Here is a 23,091-nt window from a genome sequence, read left to right as displayed (position 1 = left end):
AGTCGCACAGCTGCAGTTTTCTTATCCGAGTTTCATTTCAACGCAGTTATAAGTAGTGTGGCAAGACTTGCGGAAAATTAAATTGTTCGAGGAGGCAAATAATTATGTGACACAGCGGAGGGATGAATAATGTTACACGTAGAATATGACGCGAATTTTCGTCTCGGTGGAACAATCCAGATGTGAACTTGTAAAATGTTATATCTATCTATCTATCTATCCATCCATCCATCCATCCGTATATGTACCTGCCTAATCTACCTCCTTTCTTCTTTGTACACTTATCATGTCGCCTTGTGCGGTAAGCGAGCTGGAAAAGGCGCGGGAATGAGAGAAAAATGAGAATCTTAATGCAAAGTCAATCGCTGATTGGAATGAAACGAACAAAGTCGAATTGATCGATTTTAGTCTAATTGAACACTTCTCAGCCGTCGCCAGACTCTGCGTAATACCTTTCATTCTCTTTTCATATCTTCCTCTTTCGCGAAATTTCACGCATCGCTGCATTACGTGACAAATAGATCTTCTCTCTGTTTTTTTTTTTTTTTTATGAACGTATTTTCATTCGCACGAATCGAAAATTGTTTAATTATTTGAAATTCTAGTACAAGTCTTATTGAATGAAGACGTTTGCTCTTGTATAAATGTCGTGCAATATGCTGCCATTCTATATTGTATGTGTATATTTGCGCATAATTTATATTCGACGGTGAATGATATTCTGCTAATAGTTTCGGCGTAATTATATATTTGAGTGAAGTAAATATTGCTTCGCGAAAGGTAACCGTATACAACTATAAAAGTGTTTGTGTACACTATACCTAAGTATATATACGTATATCTGGTGATTACTTGAAACAAATTAATGGCTCGAATCTAATTAGATGTTGGTATGTTGGATGTTAATCCGTATTAATGACGATACGCTCTATTGCGGGGATTCAAAATTGAAAGACAGAAGGAAAGAATTGCGTGAGAAAATATTGTTCGTTCTCCAGAATTATCCAAGTCTGTAACGTAATTTGTTGTACACCTTTAGTTCAATTGATACGAAAATTTATATAAAAATTTGAAAGAGCGTTTTTTCCACTTTCGTGGATGAAAGTAACGATTCGATTCACTGTGATGATAAAAAAATGATTGCAATTGAAGTATTATTTCTTTCAAATAATCGACAATCGAAAATTCTTAATTTACGAAAAGTAATCGAGTCGAATTTGATTGAAACTGTGGTGTCTTTTTAACGGCGGGGGAAATTTCACAAACTACGACGTGTATTTTAAAGTAACGAGAAGAATGGGAAAATAGTAACGAATTATGAAAATTTCGTTTCTTCAAATTAACAAGAATAATAAAGGCAATGCGATTTCATGTGAAATTTATTTGGAATCCGGCTTTTTTCTATAAAATTGTCACGCGGCTTGTTAAAATTTTTTTAAATTTTATATAGCTATGTATAGTTGATAAATTTTCATTCACCCCACGATTGAACTTTGTTTCGTCTCGCCTCGTTCGTTTTACAATTAGCCATGTTCCGTACTTGTATAATCCTAAAAATTCTAATGATTATAATATGCAGGAAGCCGAAGATCGCGACGCTTCTGTAATCCTGAATTTGTTGTACGCTAGTAAAGAAGGTGGGGGGTCAAAATGGGGATGTTAGGAGGGAGGCTTCTCGTATCCCGATGGCGCAGGCGCCGCGGCGCAGTGATAGGGGTGAACTCGACGAGAGAAGCTCAGTATTCACCCGGCCATCAGCTGATCGATATATATGCGCGTGGTAGTCACGTTGAAACGTTTGCGGCGGGCGTACGACGAGGAGGACGAGGACGAGGACGAGGACGAGAAGGACGATACCCCTAATGACTAATCGCCGGCGATTTTGGCTTCCTCGGAGCGGCGGAGGGTCCTTTTATTCGTCGTTGATTTTTCTCGCCTCATTTTTTTGAAACGACTCTTTTTTTCTCACGTCCGAATCTCGCAAACTAGGTAAAATCACAAATATTACCCGTTGGTGTTTTTTTTATTGACTATTTTATTTTTTTTTGTTTCTTTTTTCTTTGTTTCCTTTCGCACACGCGATTAGAAATAATCAATGTTGTACAAAATCTGCCTGATGTTCGGCTTAGGTCAACGCTTATAAATGTATAACGCGTTTCTCATATGTGACACACACCGGCTTTTATAGTTGGAACTTGGGTTTTTTTTTTTTTTTGTTGTACAATCTTCCCCCCTCTTCGTTGTACAATCGTGACTGCAGAGGCGGTATTTTTGAAAAGTGACCGGGAGTGAAGTATGTAATTCAACTGACAATGAATCTGTGTACGTGTACGTAATTATATATGACAATTTTGAGAATCGAGACTAATGAACCGTAAAAAAAAAAAAAAAAAAGAAAAAAAGAAGATAATCGTTTCGTGACTTGAGATTTATTAAACAGTGATTGGGTCATATATAGCCTCTTTCCTCGTCGTCGCGTCGTTGCGGGCAACTTCGTTTTTGAGATTGAGAAACTTTTGAGGTACGTTGAAAGCCGGCTTGCCGAGTTGCTATGCCCAAGTTTGTTTCATCCTATACGTATATATGTATTAGGGTGTCCCTTATTTAGAGTGTCGACGAATTTTTTTAACCCCCCCCCGCAAAATCAACTTCAATTAATTCAGAAAATAATTGCCTCATTTTTTCAGATTCTTACCTCGACTCTAACACGTGCCATCAAGAGGGTGGATTTCCACATTTAAAATACACGTGTTTCGGACACATTCTCAGTAAATATTTTATTGTAAGAGTAATAATGTTAAAAAAAAATCCGCCAACTGCGAGGCTTTAGTGGGCATTAGTGATAATGTCTGAGAAAAAATTCACATCATCGTACCAGGCAATCTAGACGAATTGCACACCCTCAAAGTCTCATTTTTTTTTCAGAGGAAGTGCAATTCGTCTAGATTGCCTGGTACGATGATGTGAATTTTTTCTCAGACATTATCACTAATGCCCACTAAAGCCTCGTAGTTGGCGGATTTTTTTTTTTGAACATTCTTACTCTTACAATAAAATACATACTGAAAGTGTGTTCGAAACTCGTGTATTTAAAATGAGAAAATCCACCCTCTTGTCGGCAAGGGTCAGAGTTGAGATGAAAATCTGAAAAAATTGGTCAATTGTTATTGAATTATTTGATAAAGATCTGAAGGATATGCATTAAAAAATTCGTCGATACCCTAAATATGGGACACTGTGATGTTTATATTTATCACCTTTTACAACTTTTTCTCTGGATATCTTTACAGTTTTAAGAAAAATTTGGAAAAATTTCCGTTTACAGCTTTACAATTATTGTAAACCAGAGATGTGGTTCAGTAAATATGAAAATTAAGAAGAAAAGCATTTGATACGCTATTGATATTATTCGTAGACTTGTGTAACTGGACAAATCAATTAAAGATAAATAATAAATATTGTGAAAGTAGGCGAAACATATTTCCGATAATTTAGTACCGACACTAAACTAAAATTTGTGTTTTTGATCGGTAATCGGTTTTTCTTTGACCTTCTTTCTCATCGCCTAGTTTTACAAACTTGAAAAGTAAATTTACTCTCGGTAAATTTGTTCTCCAAACGGCGTAAATTGTTGCATTTAATTGCATGACGATAGATATTCGTTTTATATATTTATTTTCTTTATCGTACAGAATTTCTTGTTACTCGAAAAGATTTGGCGAGTCTTAGCGTTTGCATGTCGTAGGTAGCTAATATTGACATTGCTTCACTTGTTGCCTCTTCAAATTATACCGGCGATATTTTACAACTCTACGCACGAATTGTCACGTGACTTGCTAGAAAGACTCACGACGAACCGTTCGGCTTCAAATTTCATGCGCTTCGCGAATGTTTACACCATCAAAATTATCCTAAATATATGATTCATATGCGGTGCACGCGAAAATTAGCAAGTACCGATTACTTAATTCTGAAATGCGATTACACACGTCGCCTTTAAGATTGCTATTTTAATTTGAAGAAAATAGGCGAGTAGTCGCGGTGATTTCTTTCCTTATTTGTCTATCCATAAGTTTACTTTGGTCCCGAGTGAATTCGTCATATTATCATTATCATTACACGCGTAAAGCATTGACCAGAATTTTTTCTCAAATATAATCTTAAGAATACTCGACACGTCGACAATTTTTCTAATTTATTTCTAACGATGGTGGAATTTCTCGTAACCGAATTTTCATCGTTTTAATCTAATCATTCATCGCGGTAATTCTTCATGGAAATCGTGAGCAACTGTCGACATGGAAAATGTTTCTTTCCACAAGTTCGGAAAATTTCTGAAATAACGAGCCTTTTTCTCACAGCTACGGTACCGAGGAAAATGTCAAGGATAATTAATTGTGCCAAGCTTTGTATATAATTAACGACAATTAATTCTCGTATAAAAGTAAATCTGTTATTATATTTATTTATTTATTTATTTACTTATTTATCAAAGCTTCAGGGATTGCACCCTTAATGCGTAAGAATACACCGTGGCTAATGGAACGAACACAAAGCCTAGATCATTTCCTCGATATGCTAGAGAACAATCGACTTTATTCTATTCTTAAATTTCTTTGAAGGCATAGCAATAAATATCCATATTCCCCAAGTAACAGATTGTATTCCTCGGAGATTTATTAAATTTATGTAATATAACAATAATTAAATTTTCCGAATCATGCAATTGTTAATTGATAATATACATTTTCGTTTTTTTAACGGATAAAAGAGAAATCAAAAGGAGGTTAAAAGAGAGAGAATAAGAAATTTGATTGGCACACACTCTAAAGTAATCAATCCGGAAACTTGCTGCGTGGGTATAGCCTGCATAACAATGTATAACATTGCTCAGTGTCTTTGAAAAGATAGAGATAGATAGGCATCAGGTGTACGACGTCAATGTCGAAACGTATGTAAATGTTTCCGTGATTTTTGACTGACCGTAATAATAACGCCCGATGCCCGCATACGCTAAGTGATAAATTTTCATCAGATTTATTTGTAACAGGCAAATCCGTTAGGCAAGCGATACCATCGATAGGTAGAAATAACCTCGAAATTCTTGACGGCCGACGGACCAAAGCTTGGCGAATTTTAATTCAACCCTCGAATTCCCATCAATTAAATTCCTTACCGCAACCGGCAGCGTCATCGACTTCTGGAAGTTTACGCAGAGCAACACCTTCTTCAGCCTCTGTTCCACCTATCGATCCTCCGCCCCATTCCGGACTTCCTTTCCCTCCGACCCGTGATTAAAATACCTCAGAGGCCATGGACTCCCTTCTTTCTAACCCTCGATTTGTTTTCTTATTTTTTATTTTTCATTTTATTTATTTATTTATTTTTTTTTTTCAATTTACTCATCTCTCTGTTTCTCTCTCTTTATTTCTCTCTAACGTACCTCCGAGCGACCGTATTTACTTGCGTTGTTTTAAGAACATACATATTTAATTATGTGTAAATAGAAAAAGTATGCCGCGAATTTGTAATTTGATAGGTTGACGAGTTTATCGTTTGCAGAAGAACTGTAGAATCGGAAGTTCGGACGTAAAAAAAAAAAGAAAAAAAAAAGAGAGAACAGACAACGAGCATGTTATCGGAGCAAAACGAACTTAAATATAAACGATTTAAAATAAGATTTTAGAATTAGAACGTTCGTAATTATGAACCTGATTTTAGAATTTCATCAAAAACAGCAATGGTTCAGCATTTGAAACGTTTCAATTATAAATCCGAAACTAAAATTGTTCATATTTTCAAAGTCCAGTTTGCGTTATTCAAAAATTTTGCTGAGTAGAATCGAGTCTAATAAATACGTATACTTTTTCATTCGATTTCACCATCATAACTGCCACAAACAAGTACACTGGTTGAGATTTATATCATCGTTGTTTTTTTTTTTTTTTTTTTTTTTATCTCTCTTCAAGTATATTTCGCAATACGTGTTCAAACCTAAATAATGTAAAATTATGCTCAACCAGTGACTGCCATTTTGATTTTTCAATTACGCAACACTTTTTATTCGCCGAAAAAAAACAACAAAAACAACAAGGAACAAAAAGAAATAAGTAAAATAACACCCATTTTCCTGTTCATTTTTTATATTTCCTCGAATTAGGATCGTTGCATTTAATTCGTATCGAATACCACTCGGAAAGAAAAAGTAAAAATAAAAATATCGATACCGAATTTTCCAACGAAGAAGATAATTATCAGATATGGAAAGCTTACCATTGTTATCGTCGTACGGAAATTTTATTCTTGGGCGCGATCGCGTTAATAATAAAACTCTGCGCCTCTTTCGCTGTGCAAAGTCTTGCCGAAACGTGGCTGACTTTAACTTCGTCCCGTTTCTTTTCTTCCCCACCACGCGACAAACTGAGACGACGAAACGAAGCGACGCGACGCGCCCTGGAGAAACAATCTTACGTACATATTTCTTTTCTACCAGTCAGTCAGTCAGTCAGTCGGACAGCTGTGCGAACGTCGCGCTTATCGCGCTGTTTAACCCATACGTCTGTTACGATATTAAAACAAAAACAAAAAAAAATAATAAAACAATATCCAGTAAGAATTTATCTGTTTTTTTCATTCTTTTACTTGACAAAGATTCATCTCAAATTTATCGTTGTGATTTTGTATTATTGACGGGATGTGGTGTTTCTTTTTTCTTTCTTTTTTTCCTTCTTTTTTTGCCCCCTTTTTTTTTACGCCACAGTGATTATTAAATGTTATACGTAATCGTGAGATCGTTCGCTTAACTCTTTAACCAGCGATGTAAATTTACACGCACATACGTACGTATAATATTGACGCAAAGCGCGTGATTTTATTAAACCGCGAGGAAATTTTTTTCTTATGACTCACGGGTACCGCAAGTATATGTTACATACGTGTATATACTTTTTGTTTTATTACTCTCATCGCCGGATCTCTTGCAACATTTCGCGTTCGATGCAGAAGCGTGTTTCTTATACATTTCCGATTGCTTGTGGATAATTTGCAAAAATTTGTCTATACGGCGTGTATTATTTACGCAACGATTCGATCTTTCGTAGTTGTTTCGAAAAATGGAAATATCTCTTCGTGGTCGAAGAATGGCTGCGCGCAAGCCAATTAAAATATATTATAATTTAAGTGTGTAAAAAGTGAAAGAGAATTTCATAAGAATTGAAAATGCAGGTTAATTAATCGCGGCGATGCGAGAGTGAGTTTAACGAATAATAATCGCGTCTTTGCGAAGTAAGCTTCTTTTTTTAGAACTCGAGAGGAGTTCTCGCCTGCGTGGAAATTGTACGTACAATGTACGTACGTAGAATTGTTGAACTTACGGCACGTGTTTCCGGTGCCCTCGGTTCAACGTTAAGCCAGTGCGTAAATAAGCAATTGCTGAAACCCTCGAGTCGGCAGCATTGTTGCGACGTACACAATGTATAATTAAGATCTCGAACGAATTTTTCTTTCGCTTTAGTTTACCGTTAGAAAAAAAAAAAAAATGGTTCTGAATTTACCACACGTTTACTGTACAAAAAAAGTTGTCAATTTACGAAGTCGGGTTTTAAATTTACAAATTCGGTGCTGCGACGTAAATTACCGCGTATTTGTATATTAATTTGTTGAAAAATTCGATTTTACTTGTAAAATTTACAGGTAAAAAACTAAAGAAAAGTAATTTGAATTTATTAAATTGCATAGCAAATTTATCGCGGTTGTAAATTGAATAAACGGTAAATGTACGGTGAATTCGCTGTTCCGTATACGAATAAAACTTACAATACAGTGTAGGAATTTTAGTACAGAAGTTTTTAAAAGTGATAATTTTGTGTGTGTGTGTGTGTGTGTGCGCATAGGTGAATTTGTTTAATCGAGATACGGAGGCGAGGGGGAAAACTAAATGCACAAAATACGAGAATCCAGGATTTTTCATTTCTTTTACAGGACGCAGAAGTAGGATATCTGCAGGAAGGTCAGATTTACTCTCACATCATTACTGGTGAGTCATATTTTGACAGATTCAATATTAAACGTAAGAATTGATTAGTTTCGTATGCATCACGCGTTCGTGCAGTTGAAAGCTGAACGCTATGACGATATTCCTGTTTCATTTTGACGATTTCTCGTTTTTTTTTTTTTTTTTCTCCGAGTTGAAGCAGAGCAAATAATCAAACACGTGACTTTTACACGCGCTTTAATTTATAAGCTATGATTATAATTCGGAAGAGAAATTTTTCTCAAAAACTATGTATCGTATACTTGTTTATTTTTACCATCCCGTGTGTCATGATAATATGTTCAGCTGATAATCAGCCGAGAATCACCCAAGTATAATCCTGCGAATTACACGCTTCAAATTATCACTCTGATTTTGTTTTATTATTATTTTTATCGTTATTATTGTTCGGTCGAAGCCTGTCACTTTTATTATACGTTATGCTTCCTCGGTTCTCGCTGACCTTTTCGAGACAGAGAAATAAAAGAGAGAGAGATCTGGGTACGAAATCATTTTCAGTTCTTATTTCTGCGGAATTATTGTAATTTTGCCACTCCCTCGGCACGATTTCAATTCAGGAATGTTAGGGTAATCAATGGTCGGTTGCTTCATTGATCAAATTTATGCGCTATTATACAATACCTCTTGGAGACGATTTACAATATTTTTTTATTGCAACTTCCAACAAGATCACGGAATATTTTTGTCTCTTATGGACGAGACTGCGGGTTTTTGCAAAAAAAAAAAAAAAAAAAAAAGAAAGAAAGATAAAAATTCACAAAATACGGAAAAGTAATGTGTTTACTTGTTATTGTAAGATCACGGTAGACACAAATCGCAGTTCCGACGTTGAGACAATAATTGTCGCAGTAGTTTAACCCATTCAGTCATGTATTCAGTTTTTTTTTATTTTTTGTTTTTTTGGCACGGGTAATTGAGGATTTTGCATTGGATATAAAAAGAAAAAAAAAATGTCGAGAAAAGAAGAAAAGAGTGCCTCTTCTATAGTGGCGTCTGTGACTTGAGTGGTTAAACGAATCGTACGTATATATCGATGTATTAATATTTCAAGATGCAGGAATGAAGTAAAAGTTTGAATACGCGGTTCGTTTCGTGAATGGCAAAGAGCCCGCGAAACCATGTCTCATCTATTCTGTTTTATTTTTTATTTTTTTTTTTTCTTATTTATAGCATAACGCGGTAGTCTCTGGTATTTAGAACGTCCGAACCCGACGACGACGGGTGTAACAAATCGGGCACGCTGTGTATAAATTACCCAATTCTTTTTCAACCGTAGTCACGATTCCATTCGTTGGCATCGTACGGTGTTGGTATTTTTCGGTGGTGATTGAAAATTCATTGTTAGCATAGGTATAACTATACGTAATGATTAAAAACGTTGAAAAATCCCGTTCATTCAACGATCGTAGAAACAATTTTTACGAGCTTGCAACGGAAGTTGGCAAAATTTTGTATTTATTTATATATATGTATGTATGCATGTATGTGTTCATTTATGTGTGTAGTATTTTTTTCTATCGTGTTGATGTCGTAAATTAGAAATCGCTATATCTATACAACAATCGTTCGGTTCATCGAACGTTTAATTTCATTTCGTTAAACATGTTTAGAAGAGAAATTTGTGGTTATTTGATTTATTCGCAATTATTTCTCTCCCCTTTTCCTCGAATTTTCGTTTTCCCTTCTTTATCCTCGCGATGGATTCTACAATTTTATAGATACTTTAATTTATTTTTACAATTGGACATGTCGCGAAGCATACGATAAGACTTGGTCATGATCAGGTTTTTGACGAACGTTGTTAACGATCTTTAATGTAATCATTGAACTGATATTCCCAATGAAAAGTGAGTTTCGGTGAGAATATTGAACACTTCGCGATGGGATGAAAATACGAAAAAAAATCAGTAATAACCAAGTTGATGAGATAATTCATTCTGAATAATAATAATGTTAAAAAGTTGTTAATAAATTGTTCAAACAAAAAAATTTTTGTACCTTTTTTCGAGCTTTTGGGAAAAAGTATCTAACACAACTTTACGTGCTTTACGTATATTGTTAATAAGTATTGATCAACGATGGTACCTTTGGTATAATTTGTTAATACATGTATAAAAAGCAGACGGATCATGCTTATCGATTATTTCTTGCTCTGGTGGTCGGTCATTTGATATATTTTCTTTGACCTTTACTTGTACAATTAACAATAAGATTGTTTTGCGATTGCCTGTATGATAAATCTTACCATCTCGATGATTATTTAATGCAAGGTTGTTGTTTTTATGTTCTTTTATTACTATGAACGTCGTAAAAACCGCGTTGATACAGCAATATAGGATCAAAATGTAATTTTCTTACCCAAACATGGGTTAAAAATTCCATTCACGTGTGCGAAACGCATACATAAATTCATGGGGCACATAACATATCAGCTACCGTGTATCGATTTATTATCTCGCTCTTTTCCGCTACAGGCGACGTCCGAGGGTGAAACGGCATTTTTCACTTTTTACAACTACTGCTTTGCCAGTCTCTTCCTTGTACAACTTTGTTGTTTGCATAATGCTTCGCTCTGGTCTGTAAAAAATAAATTCCAAATACGGTTTATTAGACGCGTGTGGCGACCCGCGAAGAGTCTCGGAGATGATTAACACTTGATAAGCTGCTGTTTGCACAACTCACAAATTAGAAGAGATTTACTCACTCGTTTCTTTCACGCGATTCTTCGTCTCTTGTATAATCCAGCCATATTTCTTTTTTCGTTTACGAACAGGAACTCGAGCCGTGCGACTGCGTAATATGGACCAAAATAAATCCTTTCACGTACAAGTTGTTTCTCATTTTAATGGTGAATTATTTATTTCTCCTATTGGCTTTGACAAATGAGACTTTGCAGTAGAGGTAAACACAGACTGAGGTTTTTTTTTAAAATGGTGATAAAAAATTGCTCGTATAAATCAGAGGTGGTGCCTCCGATATCGGGCTTTATCACGTGGAACTCAGTCGTGTTAATGTGGAGAGGAACAAAAAAATCCAATGATTTGATACTTTTCTATGGTAAAACATTTACTAAACTAAGGATAAGCACGGACTTACATTTCTTTTCACCGAAAAGAACAGGTATAGTGATATAATGTGGTACTAATATAACGTATAAATTCGTATTTACTTTAGGTCGACTCAAATGATTAGTACAAATAAACTGCAGAGCGTTCGTTAGCACGTTGTATAGTCTCGGGTATCACATGTCCCTGGAGCAAAGAAGCTGTTCCAAAAAACTGCTTACGGTCATCGTCGGAGGATCGATCAAACTGACCCTAAAAATATCGGGATAACCGACAAAGGTTAAGCATCGTTAATATCGAATTTTTTAATTTAAAAACATGAATATTATAATCCTATGGATGATAGGTTCGCTGAAATTGTACGGTAAATACTGAAACAATTTTATGTTCATTTCGATAATTACTATGAGGAAATGAAATTAAAATCGTGGTAAAATATTGTCTATATATATATATTCATTATTTATATCGTCGATACAATTTTATCACCGGATGAAATTAAAAATACTTGCGGGGTGTTAAATATTGTAATTATTGTAATTTTACCGTGACGTTTCACGTAATCGTGCGTTGGATTTTCTTTCTTTTTTTTTTTCCAGCATTGTAATGTGCTTAGGCTCTATTACGAAGTTTTCATAGTGATAAAGTAAATTAAGGGTAATGAAAAAATGAACGAATCAATCGCGTGTTTCGAAATTCGACAATAAACCGTCGTTTGAAAAAGTCGCGTGGATTTTTTTCTTCAGATTTACTTATTACCTATTATTTTTATTACTATTATCGCAATGTTTTATCCCGCGTAAAGAAAGCCAACCTTTTCCGGATTATTCGCGGTTTTATTAACCGTGGATAATTCATTGGCTGGTTTTATCGTCGGTTTATGCCACATACATAACCAAAGAGGAGTCAGGAAACGATCGGCCGATTTATTCGCTTTCTGCACGGTTCGTTTCCGTCAGTCGATTCGAGCCTCTTGCTTTTTTCTCACAATACACGCGTTGTTACGTATTATTTGTAATATGGAGGTGAAAAAGATGCAAGAAAAAATGATGAAATTTTTGAAAACTATTCCATGTATAATCAGTTTTTTTTTTTTTTTTTTTTGAAACTTTGTTTTTCCACCCGAAGGGCTTAAAGCGATCGCCTGGCAATTTGCATTGTCTACGGAACCGCACGCGTATAGGTTACTGCACCACCTATATTACATTTTTCAACCCCTTGTTCGCCGAGCTTTTGCCCTACTTTGCACATACATAGCTATGTACATATATGAGTTTAGGATGAATATTTCATTTGTCCAGCGTGTATAATATAATGTAATGTGCGTCGAAGTGGGTATACCTTAGAGTGTTTCAAAAAAACCGGCTATTTTGTTTTTTTTTCGAAGAACATTGAAAAATCTTCCGAGTGTCCCTCAAAAATGACCTTAATATTGATATTTAGATGTGGCGATTCTCAATTTTCTATTTCCTATTTAAATAACATGGGAAAATTATTATATGGGATAAATATCGTTGATTAATGAAATTTATTAATTAACATTTCATTGGAAGTCTATAGTTTTAATTTTAAAATAAATAATATTGTGTATTTAAGTGATATGAGTCAGTTTTGTTGCATTTATAAATTAATAACATCATTATTTCAAACGGTTCGATGTTTGAGGCCTGATAACTCCGAAACGACTTACCTTGCGCAAATCTTTATTCAGATTTTTTTTGTAGAGCGTAAAATTTCCTACAAGAATATGTTTTGTTTATATCTTCACACTGATTCGTTTTCGAGCAATAAAATTCTAAATTTAAAACAAAAATTTCCCATGTTATTTAAATGGGAAATAGAAAATTGAGAATCGCCACCTCTAAATATCAATATTAAGAGCTCATATTTTACCGAGGTCATTTTTGAGGGACACTCGGAAGATTTTTCAACGTTCTTCGAGAAAAAAAAAATAATCGGTTTTTTTTTAAACACTCTAGTATACCTACGTAGTATATCGTATAATACATGTTATACATTCTCGGTAACCTGCATAAACTTTCAGGTATGTATATCCTTGAATAACGGAGCCGATAAATAACAAACATATCGACGATAACTCGGGCAAATGTCGGGACGTATTGAAAACAAAAAAAATATTAACAAAATAATGTAAAAAATGGTAAGGAAAATAGGCGGGGCCTTGAGAGTTGCTCCGGACGATCAATACTCGGTCGTGTAGGACACGATATTGTGCCACGTTTCTACCCTGTTGGTATATCGCATGCAGCCAGGTCAGGCCTCCTGATTTTCCTGTTCCGATACCCCGCGAAATTCAAAAACTCCCCCCAGCACGCAGCGATTTCTTTCGTCTCAGTTGTTATCTTCGGTTTATGTTTCTCGATAAATACATCCTTCGATTTGATTATTTCTTTTGTTCATTGTACTTAGTAAATAAGAATGAAAGAAAGAAAAAAAAAAAATACAATACTCTTGTAACACAGTATAATATTTTCGATCGACGTAATGAAACGTTGAAACTTGCAAGTTTCAGAGACAGAGTTGCGTAGGTATTTTTTTTATTTTTTTATTTGTAGTTACAGGGACTTGCCTAGATTCTCTGCAAGTGACTTCGTGGAAATTAATTTTCACTCGGTTGAAACGTTACGGTCAAAACATGCCGCGTACTTACTGCGAATGGAACAACCGGTGGAAAGTTGCTTCGACGAGGAAACCCTGCAGTTGAGATTAAATTATACACGTACTGTTTTATTTACTGGAACTGTTTTCACCCAAATTAGGTATAGATAGAAAAGGAGATGGAAAATAAAAGAACAGCGAGACGTTATATACACGTAAATCGATCTATATTTCGTAAAATACTGCCGACGTGGTATACATAAGTATAATATAGTATAGAAAGATTTTTTTCTCTCGCGAAAATCTTCGTACGACGAATAGGGCGATAAAATATGATATATGTACATCGCCCTGCATATAAATTGTATATACGTATATGTCGCATACCTTGTATAATATGGGTATAAATTAAGCAGCGTGTCTTTTATTTTTTAATCCGTCTATAAGCTTTTTTGCTATGCAGGCAATATGTGTAATATACAGTCATGCACGTATGGATGCGCATGCATAGAAATTCTTTATAGGAATCGTCTGCGGTTGTTTTTTTTTTCCTCATTTGTGCAGTTTATTTATACGCAGACGTGTATTCTAGCGCAACGTTGAAGGACTTTGTACGTGCATGCATGTATGCACATTCTACTAACTGCTATTGTTCCATCCTGTAGAGTTTGAGATTCCTTGAAATCCCTCGGGAATTGTCTCACATACGTTACTGTAGTTTTATATTATATATACACGCACACACACGTACATAACTATTTTCTCACAGTCACACATGCCGGTGTATAATAGTTAAACAATGTGTAATGTACAAGTCACGCTGTTGAAAATTGCAGCGTCCGAGTTATATTTCATATTCCGTTTCATCTGCGTTCGTGGTATTAGTTTTATACGCAGCATTCGTATGTATACGTATGTATAAGTAACACTATTCGGTATAATATTAGGTGTTATTGTTTAATATTTGAATTTCATCATATTTAAATTTGTTTTTTTTTTCTCTCTCGTCAGTTCTTCTCGCTACAGTTGAAATATTCGTAAACTATTCGATATTTTTTAAATCTACGCACAGGCCGTTGAAGCTGAATCTGCAAGCTTTCCGAACCTTTATAATAAAGTGTAATTATAGTCTTTAGAACACGTTACAGTAATTTGGAAACTATGGATTTTTTCATTTTCGGCATTAGAATCAGCTTCAAGGATCTATGCATGAATTTTACAAATATCGAACTGTTGAGTGTACTTGAACTTTTAAAGGAAAGTGAAATTTTCCTATGTTGAACGAACGTGAGATAAAAATTAAAATAGCGACCTTTTTTCACTGTCAGACACTAACATTTCAGAGGATAAGCGCGAAACAAAAAGTACCTTCTAACCAATATACATATGTATACATATATAGAGATACAAGTATAACGTATTATGTTAATTAGATGCTGTAGATAAATAAATTTCTGGCTTAGGAAAAAAAAAAAAAAAAGGAAAAATCCGCGGAAAATTGCAGTGGGGTATTAGATAATTGCGGTGGAAAGGGTGGACGGGATGCACGCACGGATGAATTGCCGGAGCTTATAGAGGGGAGGGAGTGAAACCCCGTCGTGACCGAAATGAGGATGGGAAATCCCTAGGGAACTGCTCACGGGGTGCGATGCGATGCGGCCCAGGGCGGGGCGCAATTTCACGAAGCGAATTGTACGACCATCCTACCTAGACGTGTATATCCTTGTACAAGAATCTGCATCCACCCAACTACGTACGTACGAGGAGAGACTTGAGGTTGAAATTCCGAATTTGAAAAGTTCCGAAAGTGCCGAATTCCCAATTTTTTTGAAGCGAAACTTTGAGCAAAGTATTCGAACTTTGACGAAGCATCGAAGTTTCGAGCGGTTCGAAACTCGACGTTCAAAGTTTCGAAATGGCGAAATTCCGACAAGTCAAAGTTCCGAATATCTAAAAATCCGGAACATCGAAATTTCGAATGATCGAAGATCGAAGATTCCATGAATTTCTGACGCGGTGAAATTTCACCACTTTGATCTTTCTTTGTCTTGGATTTTCGATATTTTTACGTTCGGAATCGTGGTCATTCTAATCTTTTACACCCACTCGTTGAGCAAACTGCGCTGTGTGAGTATATGTATTTTAATATTCGGAATTTTACTGTGTCCAAATTTTATTTTTCGCAATTTTGCTGCATCGGAAATTTATTTTTCACAACCTTGCGCTTTCGTGACTTGAATTTTCGAAATCTTGCATTTCGGAACTTCGAGCCGTCGGGTTTTCGGCCATTCGAAACTTTGTTATTTCGTAAAAGTTTTATTTCCTTTCAAATTTCGCCCCCTAATAATTCGGAATTTGGCGCTTTCGGAACTTTTTAAATTGGTAACTTCAACTCCGCCCCCCTACCAGACTGTCCTTCACTCGAGGAGCGTGAGTATCCGTGTGTAACGAATACGCGGGCAAACGGAAGGCAGAGCGACGTGTTACGTACAGAGGGATTAAAATGCTGCGCTGTTAGCAGGGAAAATTTTACCGCGTGTAGCGCACGTTGCACGGGTGTTAGATTACACACGCATCGGTGGTTGAACGATTTTATCAAACAACAGGCTACACAGTCGGTCTCCTATTTCGCTAAAAGTGCCCTATTTTATGTTCTTCCTCTACGAGCACTCGAAAACTGAATATTTCCCGTAAAATCCCCCTCCCCCCCCCTATTTCTGCCCGTCATTTATTTATTTTTATTTTTTTTTAAACGAAAATGGACTGAAAAAATCAATTTCATGCTCGGGAACAATCCGGTCCTTCAAGATTTAGACGTGTCTCATCGGACTTTTGTCTTTTTTATTTCGTTAATACATAAATAATTAATTTGCACGGATGGAACAAACGTTTTTCTAGTCCTAAAATGATGAATATATTCCAAACTTATGTATAAATACTGAATATACTAGAAAAAACGGTCTTGACGATCGCAGCAACAATTATCGGTCGATATATACGTTGATGAATGCAAAAAAAAAATAATACAAAAATCCCCGTAAAAATGAATGTCCTGAATGATTTTCATTTGAAACATAATTCTATTATAACCACCCGTCATCACGATCGACAAGATCGTTTTTTGTTTTCTATATCTTTCAAATAACGTCACCGTGGTTGGTAACTAATTTTGCGGTTATAAAAAATACCCCTCTGCATCGGTAAAAAAATTTTATAACACCAAAGAAACCGACGATTGCTAATAATTTTCCCCCTCACCTTATTTGGTCACTGCTTTTGGTTTATTTTATTTTATTTCTTTTCGTCTCTCTTCTTTCCTACACCCGCGAGTTCACCTCGTCTCCTAATTGATCCCCCCCCTCTTTAATCGACGTTGTCTTTCCCTCGAGGACGAGGTTCGTTTTCGACTCTACGGCGCCGCACGCCACCGTCATCGACGTTACGCCCTGCTGCAGACTCTCCGGCGTCGTCGTCGTCGTCGTCGTCGTCATCCTCGTGCAACCAACCTTCGTCCTCCTCCTCCACCACCACCACCACCACCCCCGTCCTCCGCTGCTCAGCTCTCTCTATCATTTTTTCGTTTCCTTCTCTTCGTATAGTAGGTACTCGTGCCATGCGATGCCAAACACGACCCTACAAAGGTACCTTGTAGGTAGTCACGCTAAGCCTCGACGCGCACGCCATACTTCTGGCTCTCTGCTCGCTTCTTCTTTTTCTCACTCTCTACGTTTCTTATTTTCTTATCCGCCACCCACAGCTCCCACACCGTTTCGACGTCACCCTCCTTATCTTTTTTCTCCTACTCTTAATGTGCACCGGCTCCTCCTCTCGGGGCGTGTTTCGTTCGTTCTTTATACGATAATTATTTCTCGTTTATCGAATTCACTCGGTTTGCACTCACCTCCGAACGGTGCTCATCTTTTCATAATAACTTCACCAGTCTGGAGAGTCTAAATATTCGTTTCACGATGACTTTTTTCTTTTTTTTCCCTCATTCACTTTGCCCCAGTAAAGTTTTCCAATCAGGAAAATTTCAGATCGTTTGCCGACACTTTTACGTTTTAATCGCGGATCGATTATTGTGTAAATCTGCATTATAAAACTTGATAAAAAATCCAATCTCCATCCGTTTCATCGTATAGTGGTATACTATTTTAACTGTTTAATGTATCGACTGCGTTCAAAGCTCGATTCAAGCGTGTTGATAACCGGAATGGAGTTTTAGGTTATCGACGTAAATAGATCATCATAGATTTGTCATATTGGTTTAAGTTCTCGGTAATTGACCGTCTTCTTGAAATGTTGGTGACGCAGGTTCCGTTCAGGCCGGTTTACCGTTCCTTGAATTGTTCGGCTTCTTACGATTATTGACGCAAAGTCTCAGTAACGATGGAAAGAACAATCCGTCGCGCGTCTGTGCAAGGTTAAAAATATCCAGACATATTTTAGGATACACTGCAAGATCGCATGCGATCTGATAACGAAGATCCTTTACAGGATGATGAAATTTATAGGTATTGGAAACCGTTTGTGCATCCGTTAAGCGACAAAACCGCCGCACGAGATAGGTGGATACACTCTGACCACGTGCGCGTATCGGGAGGAAATTCATTATACGGGGTTTAAATTAAACCGCGAATAACATTAAGCGTCCTCCTGATAGTAGTTCATGGGCAAACAAAACAATCCGGCGTGAGAATTACGCTACGCGATTGATCGAATATCCTGCGACCGCAGACTGCGGTTCAATCGACCGATCATGGTGATGATATAAATTTATTTCGTCTAAAAGCGACGGGGCACGCATCCGTGGGCAATGCCGTAAGTATTCGTGTTACGAGGGATTTGTTAAATTCGAGGGTGAGAAGAGAGAACAGGCTGGTCGCACACCTGGAAAACACGGAAAATCGGCAATTGTCAGGGAATTCTTATTTTGGTCGTGGAAATAACTGAAAATATCAATTTTCTATCGTGAGAATTAGAGATGATTTTTTGAGGTAACAAGTTTGCTAAACAAATTTACTTAAGTTGACTATTTTGCACATGTATAGTTTTCCTCAATTCGAATTGAATTTTAACCGAATACAGAGAGTCGATAAGCCGAACGATTTAGCTTTTAGTAACTTACCGGAACTGGGACAATGTCGGGGAATACTGGGTTTTAGGTCTTGGAAAAGCTGGAAATGTCGCGAAAATTTTTTCCACCGAAGAAAGGAGAACCGCGGAGTATCGACGAAACTTTTCCTATTACGATTCGAAACGATTTTCCCTCCACGTCGGTACGTACATATTATATGGCGTTTCTTGTCACCGTTAGACCTAGAATAATAACACCACTCGTACCATACATACCATGGATGGTACATTATGTATACATAGGATGACTACTCGTAATACGCAGAGTGAATTATTTATGTCGCATGGCCGTAATGGCTGCGTGGGCAGATAATAGCTCACTATGTATATGTATATACGTATATGTATACATGTATATGAGTAAAAGTGCTGTAGGTATCAATATATATTACACGTATGCACGAAGGCTTTTCAGATTTCGACTACCAAGCTACTTACAAGTATATATATATATATATATACATACATACATGTACGTATTCGGCATGCATACGACGACGTACGGAAACGCGTGTTCAAAAAATACACAAAACGCAACACTTGCCTCTCTCGTCACTCCGACGGTATTGATCCTACCTTTACTTTTCAACTCGCGTGTCTCATAACGCTGGAATCCATTATGACCATTGCTGTATGTATTACAGTGTACGAATATGGTCGTATTATTGTATAAGTTCCTCACCACGCAATGGAAAAATTTTTACCCGTAAATCGTTCAAACCGTGCCCGTACCGTATAAGCTTTTTTTTTTTTTTTTCTCTTGTTATAGGAGCCACAATTTAGAAACATTTTCGTATGAAATCTCATTTTCTGTACAAGTGTACGAAAGGAGAGCACAGTTTTCCTTGTTTTTCAAGACAGTTCAAATTTCTGAATTCAAAGTGTAATTCCGACGAGAGTGAATTTTATTTTATCGGAACAATAAGATGTGGCCCGCTACGTCTTAAAATGTAGAAAGTAACTTAAGAGTGACAAAAATATTAATCTTGTTTTAACAGTCTTGAGGAAAAAGAAATTTGTGAAAACGATGTACAGTCGTAGCTGAAAGTATCACAATTATGCTTCGTATTATACCTTGAGATAGTAAGTGAAATTAGGTATTCAAAGAAAGAAGTTGCGTCTGTTTAGTTTTTCGAAATCGTTTCGTCGTTAAATTTCGAATTTGCAACGATAAATTAAGTCGCACTGGATGAATTAATTGTCTCCAAACTTTCTTCGCGCAGGCTTCTTTCCGTAATTTGAAGATCAATGCTTATCAGATTCGTCGGTACTGATTGTGATTTGTGCAAGTCGGAGTGCCCGGACAGAAAGGGTTGATCGACTTGATCGATCGCCAATCGACGAAAGTTTAACCCCTTTCCGTTGCCGATGAAAAGTGAATTATAGAATTGGAGACGAAGTAAAAGAGTGCAGGCCGGGCAAAGCAGCTCCTCTCAATTAAATTTCAAACACGTTGGAACGACTTCGAAACTTGAATCGAACGCCCCGAGTGACGCTTATTGAAAATAAATTCTAAGAAGTAGTTTAACAGAGTGGCAAATGACACATTTTCTCAACCACAATTCTCGAGTCAACCGTCACGATATTCCACATCGTCTCATCCTCAGCTGCATCGTCGTCAATCATCCCTCTGCGTTACAGATTCTCTCCTCATCTCTTCTCATCTCTCTTCATCTCTCTTCATCTCTTCTCTTCCGACCGCGGCTTACCAATTAAAACTAATTGTTCCAGTCGTATTGTGTTCTCTTCTCTTCTCTCTCTCTCTTTTTCCTCATTCCTTCTTCTTTTTTTCGCCAGTATACCGACCCACTCTCTTCCTTCTCTTCATCCCGACACAGTCGTCGCTATCACGTTGTGTCAAGTGACCCAGTTTTGCGCGATAGTTAGGTCCTCTTCTCCTCTCTTTTCTTTTCTTCTCCTCTCTTTTCTTCTCTTCTCCTCTCTTTTCTTCTCTTCTCTTCTCTTTTCTTTTCGTCTCTTCGTTTCTCTTATTTTCTTTTTCCCAGGAAAATTTCTCACCGGGAAATTTCACCTCGGTGTTTACGTCGCGACCGGCGGAAGCTGGTCTCATTTTTCTCCTCTTATTTCTCATTTTTCAACCTTCCTCTATCCACAATCTTTTTTCGTTAAGGTATATGTCGGAGGATCGTGGTTTCGATTATAATCTCACTATATAGATATACGGTACAGATTATAATCTGTGTAGTAGGTATATAGTGCCCGAGGTATTGCAGACTTGGATTGTTGATACGTACGCCCGCAGTTCGTAACGATTATTCCCTTATCGAATAATCTAACGCGACATTTTGTCTCTAGAAAAAAAAATTGGCGTGAGGAAAAAGGGAAGCTTATCTCAATTCAATAATCGAAGGTGGATGAATCGCGACGAATTATCTATCACGAATACTAGTAAATTAAATTTTATAAATAAAATTAATAACTAGTAAATTACACTGGATGCAATTTATTTTTGAAATATAATTAGCGTACAATGAATTAGTTGTACATACTCGAACAGTGCCAGAATCTCCGTGGTGATGAAAACAGAGTCGCACGGATAAAGTGAACAGCTGCACTTTACTTTGGCTAAAAGCTTGAACTTGGCTTTGAGAATTGAAGGGAAAAGTCTGAAGTATGCAGCATCAAATCTACTACGAGACGAAGCAGTGAATTCTGTGACAATGCGTAGCTACATAATGCCGATTCTAATTCAAGATGATACGCTCGGGATAAATCGAGACAAGTTTCCGAATCGACGTTTAACGGTACTTGACCTAGTTTCTGTAACAGAATTGACTCCATATACATAACTGTAACACGTATGTAATACACGTAGTCGCGGAAGAATATCACTGTAGAATCGTGAATAGCTTCAGTTTCGCGTTGGAAAACAATCGAAATGTGTACCAGATGTCGTTCTTGAATCGTTGCCAATATTCGCGAGGCGGTTGGAGGTTACACATTAGGGTGATTCGGAAAAAAATAATTTTACGATTTTTCACCATGGCTCCGCTTGAAAACTTTGTTCAGGCTGAAAGAAAGGTTAGGTCAGAAGATGAGCGTCTTGCGTTATTTGAAAAATTGAGCTCGGTTGATTTTTCACATTTATACGTGTTAATTGAATAGAAAAAATTCTTATCGCTTACGCTTACAGCAATCGTTAATGTCAATTTACGTCACACGGAAGACCCTCATTTGTGATATCAAGTCTCCAATTGATGTTTGAGAAGTCTATCTGACTAATTTTTCACTAATAATTCAATCTCATGAAATAGTTATAATTTAATATGAACTTTTTAATTTAGGAAAATAAGATTCGACGATGATCGTGATCTTTGGATCGAATATAAGTGTCAGGAAAGAAATGATAATTGAAGCGCTACGATGTGTTTGTTCACAAATTCAAAAAAAAAAAAAAAAAAATGCGAAACAAGAAATGAGCGCGATCTTCCACATGACGTAGAAAGCTCGTCTTTGTTACGGAATATTTCTTTTAACCTAAACAAACTTTTTAGGCAAGGTGAAAAATCGTAAATCACTTTATTCTGAAACACCACGGTACAAATATTATAATAATCGCATCGCCTTATAGCGACTGTAAGCTGTGAGAAAAATCCGGTGTCAATTTCTGTACAGACTGAATAATTTGATGTCGATTTAAGACACACTCACATACATCTGCAGACGTTGAAAAAAAATTCTTCCGCATAGTAGGTAGGCTAATATTTCAGGTCAATATCAGCACCATTATTTCTCACGTCGCGGTGACAGACGCATAATTGGTGCGGCTACTGCGACTCGCTTCAATTCCGAACTTGTGACTCTCTCAACTTTGCCCACCCTCTCATTCCCTCATTCTCTCATGCTATCCGCCGGTCTGCTGCTTCTGCTGCCACGGCAATGGCAGGGGTGAATTCTGAAGTGAAGTGAAGTCGAGTCGAGTCGAGTATCGCGGCGGGCACGTCTGAAGTGCCTCGGCACCCAGTTGAATACATCTCTGTCGCCATATCAGGAGCCAAGTTCACAGGGAACATAGAAAAATCCCTCCGTGCTTGGAGCTCCGGCATAGCTTTAATAATAACAGGTACACGCTTCGGTCGAATATCTTCAAAACCTCTTCATCCCCGATCCACTTCTCTCTTTTCGCGTTGTAGATTGTGTAACACCGAAATCCTGACTTATGCGGTGAATCATTTTTTCAGGAAAACACCGCTCGAT

General features: G+C 36.8%; 1 protein-coding gene and 1 long non-coding RNA gene across 8 annotated transcripts in view; one reads left to right on the top strand and one right to left on the bottom strand.

The window, feature by feature from the left end:
- Positions 1 to 23,091, top strand: part of LOC107224383 (heterogeneous nuclear ribonucleoprotein K homolog) — a 101,343-nt gene that overhangs the window by 27,714 nt on the left and 50,538 nt on the right. For 2 of the 7 annotated variants that reach the window (XM_015664408.2, XM_046746721.1), the window contains exon 3: positions 7,981 to 8,035. The exons of 2 other annotated variants lie outside the window; for them this stretch is intronic. The gene's annotated coding sequence lies outside the window, so the exon portion shown is untranslated. Of the gene's footprint in view, positions 1 to 1,802; positions 1,990 to 2,301; positions 2,522 to 6,419; positions 6,610 to 7,980; positions 8,036 to 23,091 lie in introns of those variants that run through there. 3 more of the 7 variants (XM_046746725.1, XM_046746724.1, XM_015664409.2) reach the window with 3 other exon arrangements.
- LOC124296640 lies at positions 10,383 to 11,402 on the bottom strand. Its single transcript, XR_006906417.1, has 3 exons — positions 11,223 to 11,402; positions 10,758 to 10,843; positions 10,383 to 10,630 (listed from the first exon to the last, which is right to left on the bottom strand). It is a non-coding gene; the product is annotated as an uncharacterized LOC124296640 (long non-coding RNA).

This window comes from Neodiprion lecontei, chromosome 1, assembly GCF_021901455.1.
Source record: "Neodiprion lecontei isolate iyNeoLeco1 chromosome 1, iyNeoLeco1.1, whole genome shotgun sequence".
NCBI classification, from domain to species: Eukaryota; Metazoa; Arthropoda; class Insecta; order Hymenoptera; family Diprionidae; genus Neodiprion; species Neodiprion lecontei.
Note: the sequence above shows the minus strand (reverse complement) of the source record. Positions and strands in the feature narration are given on the sequence as shown.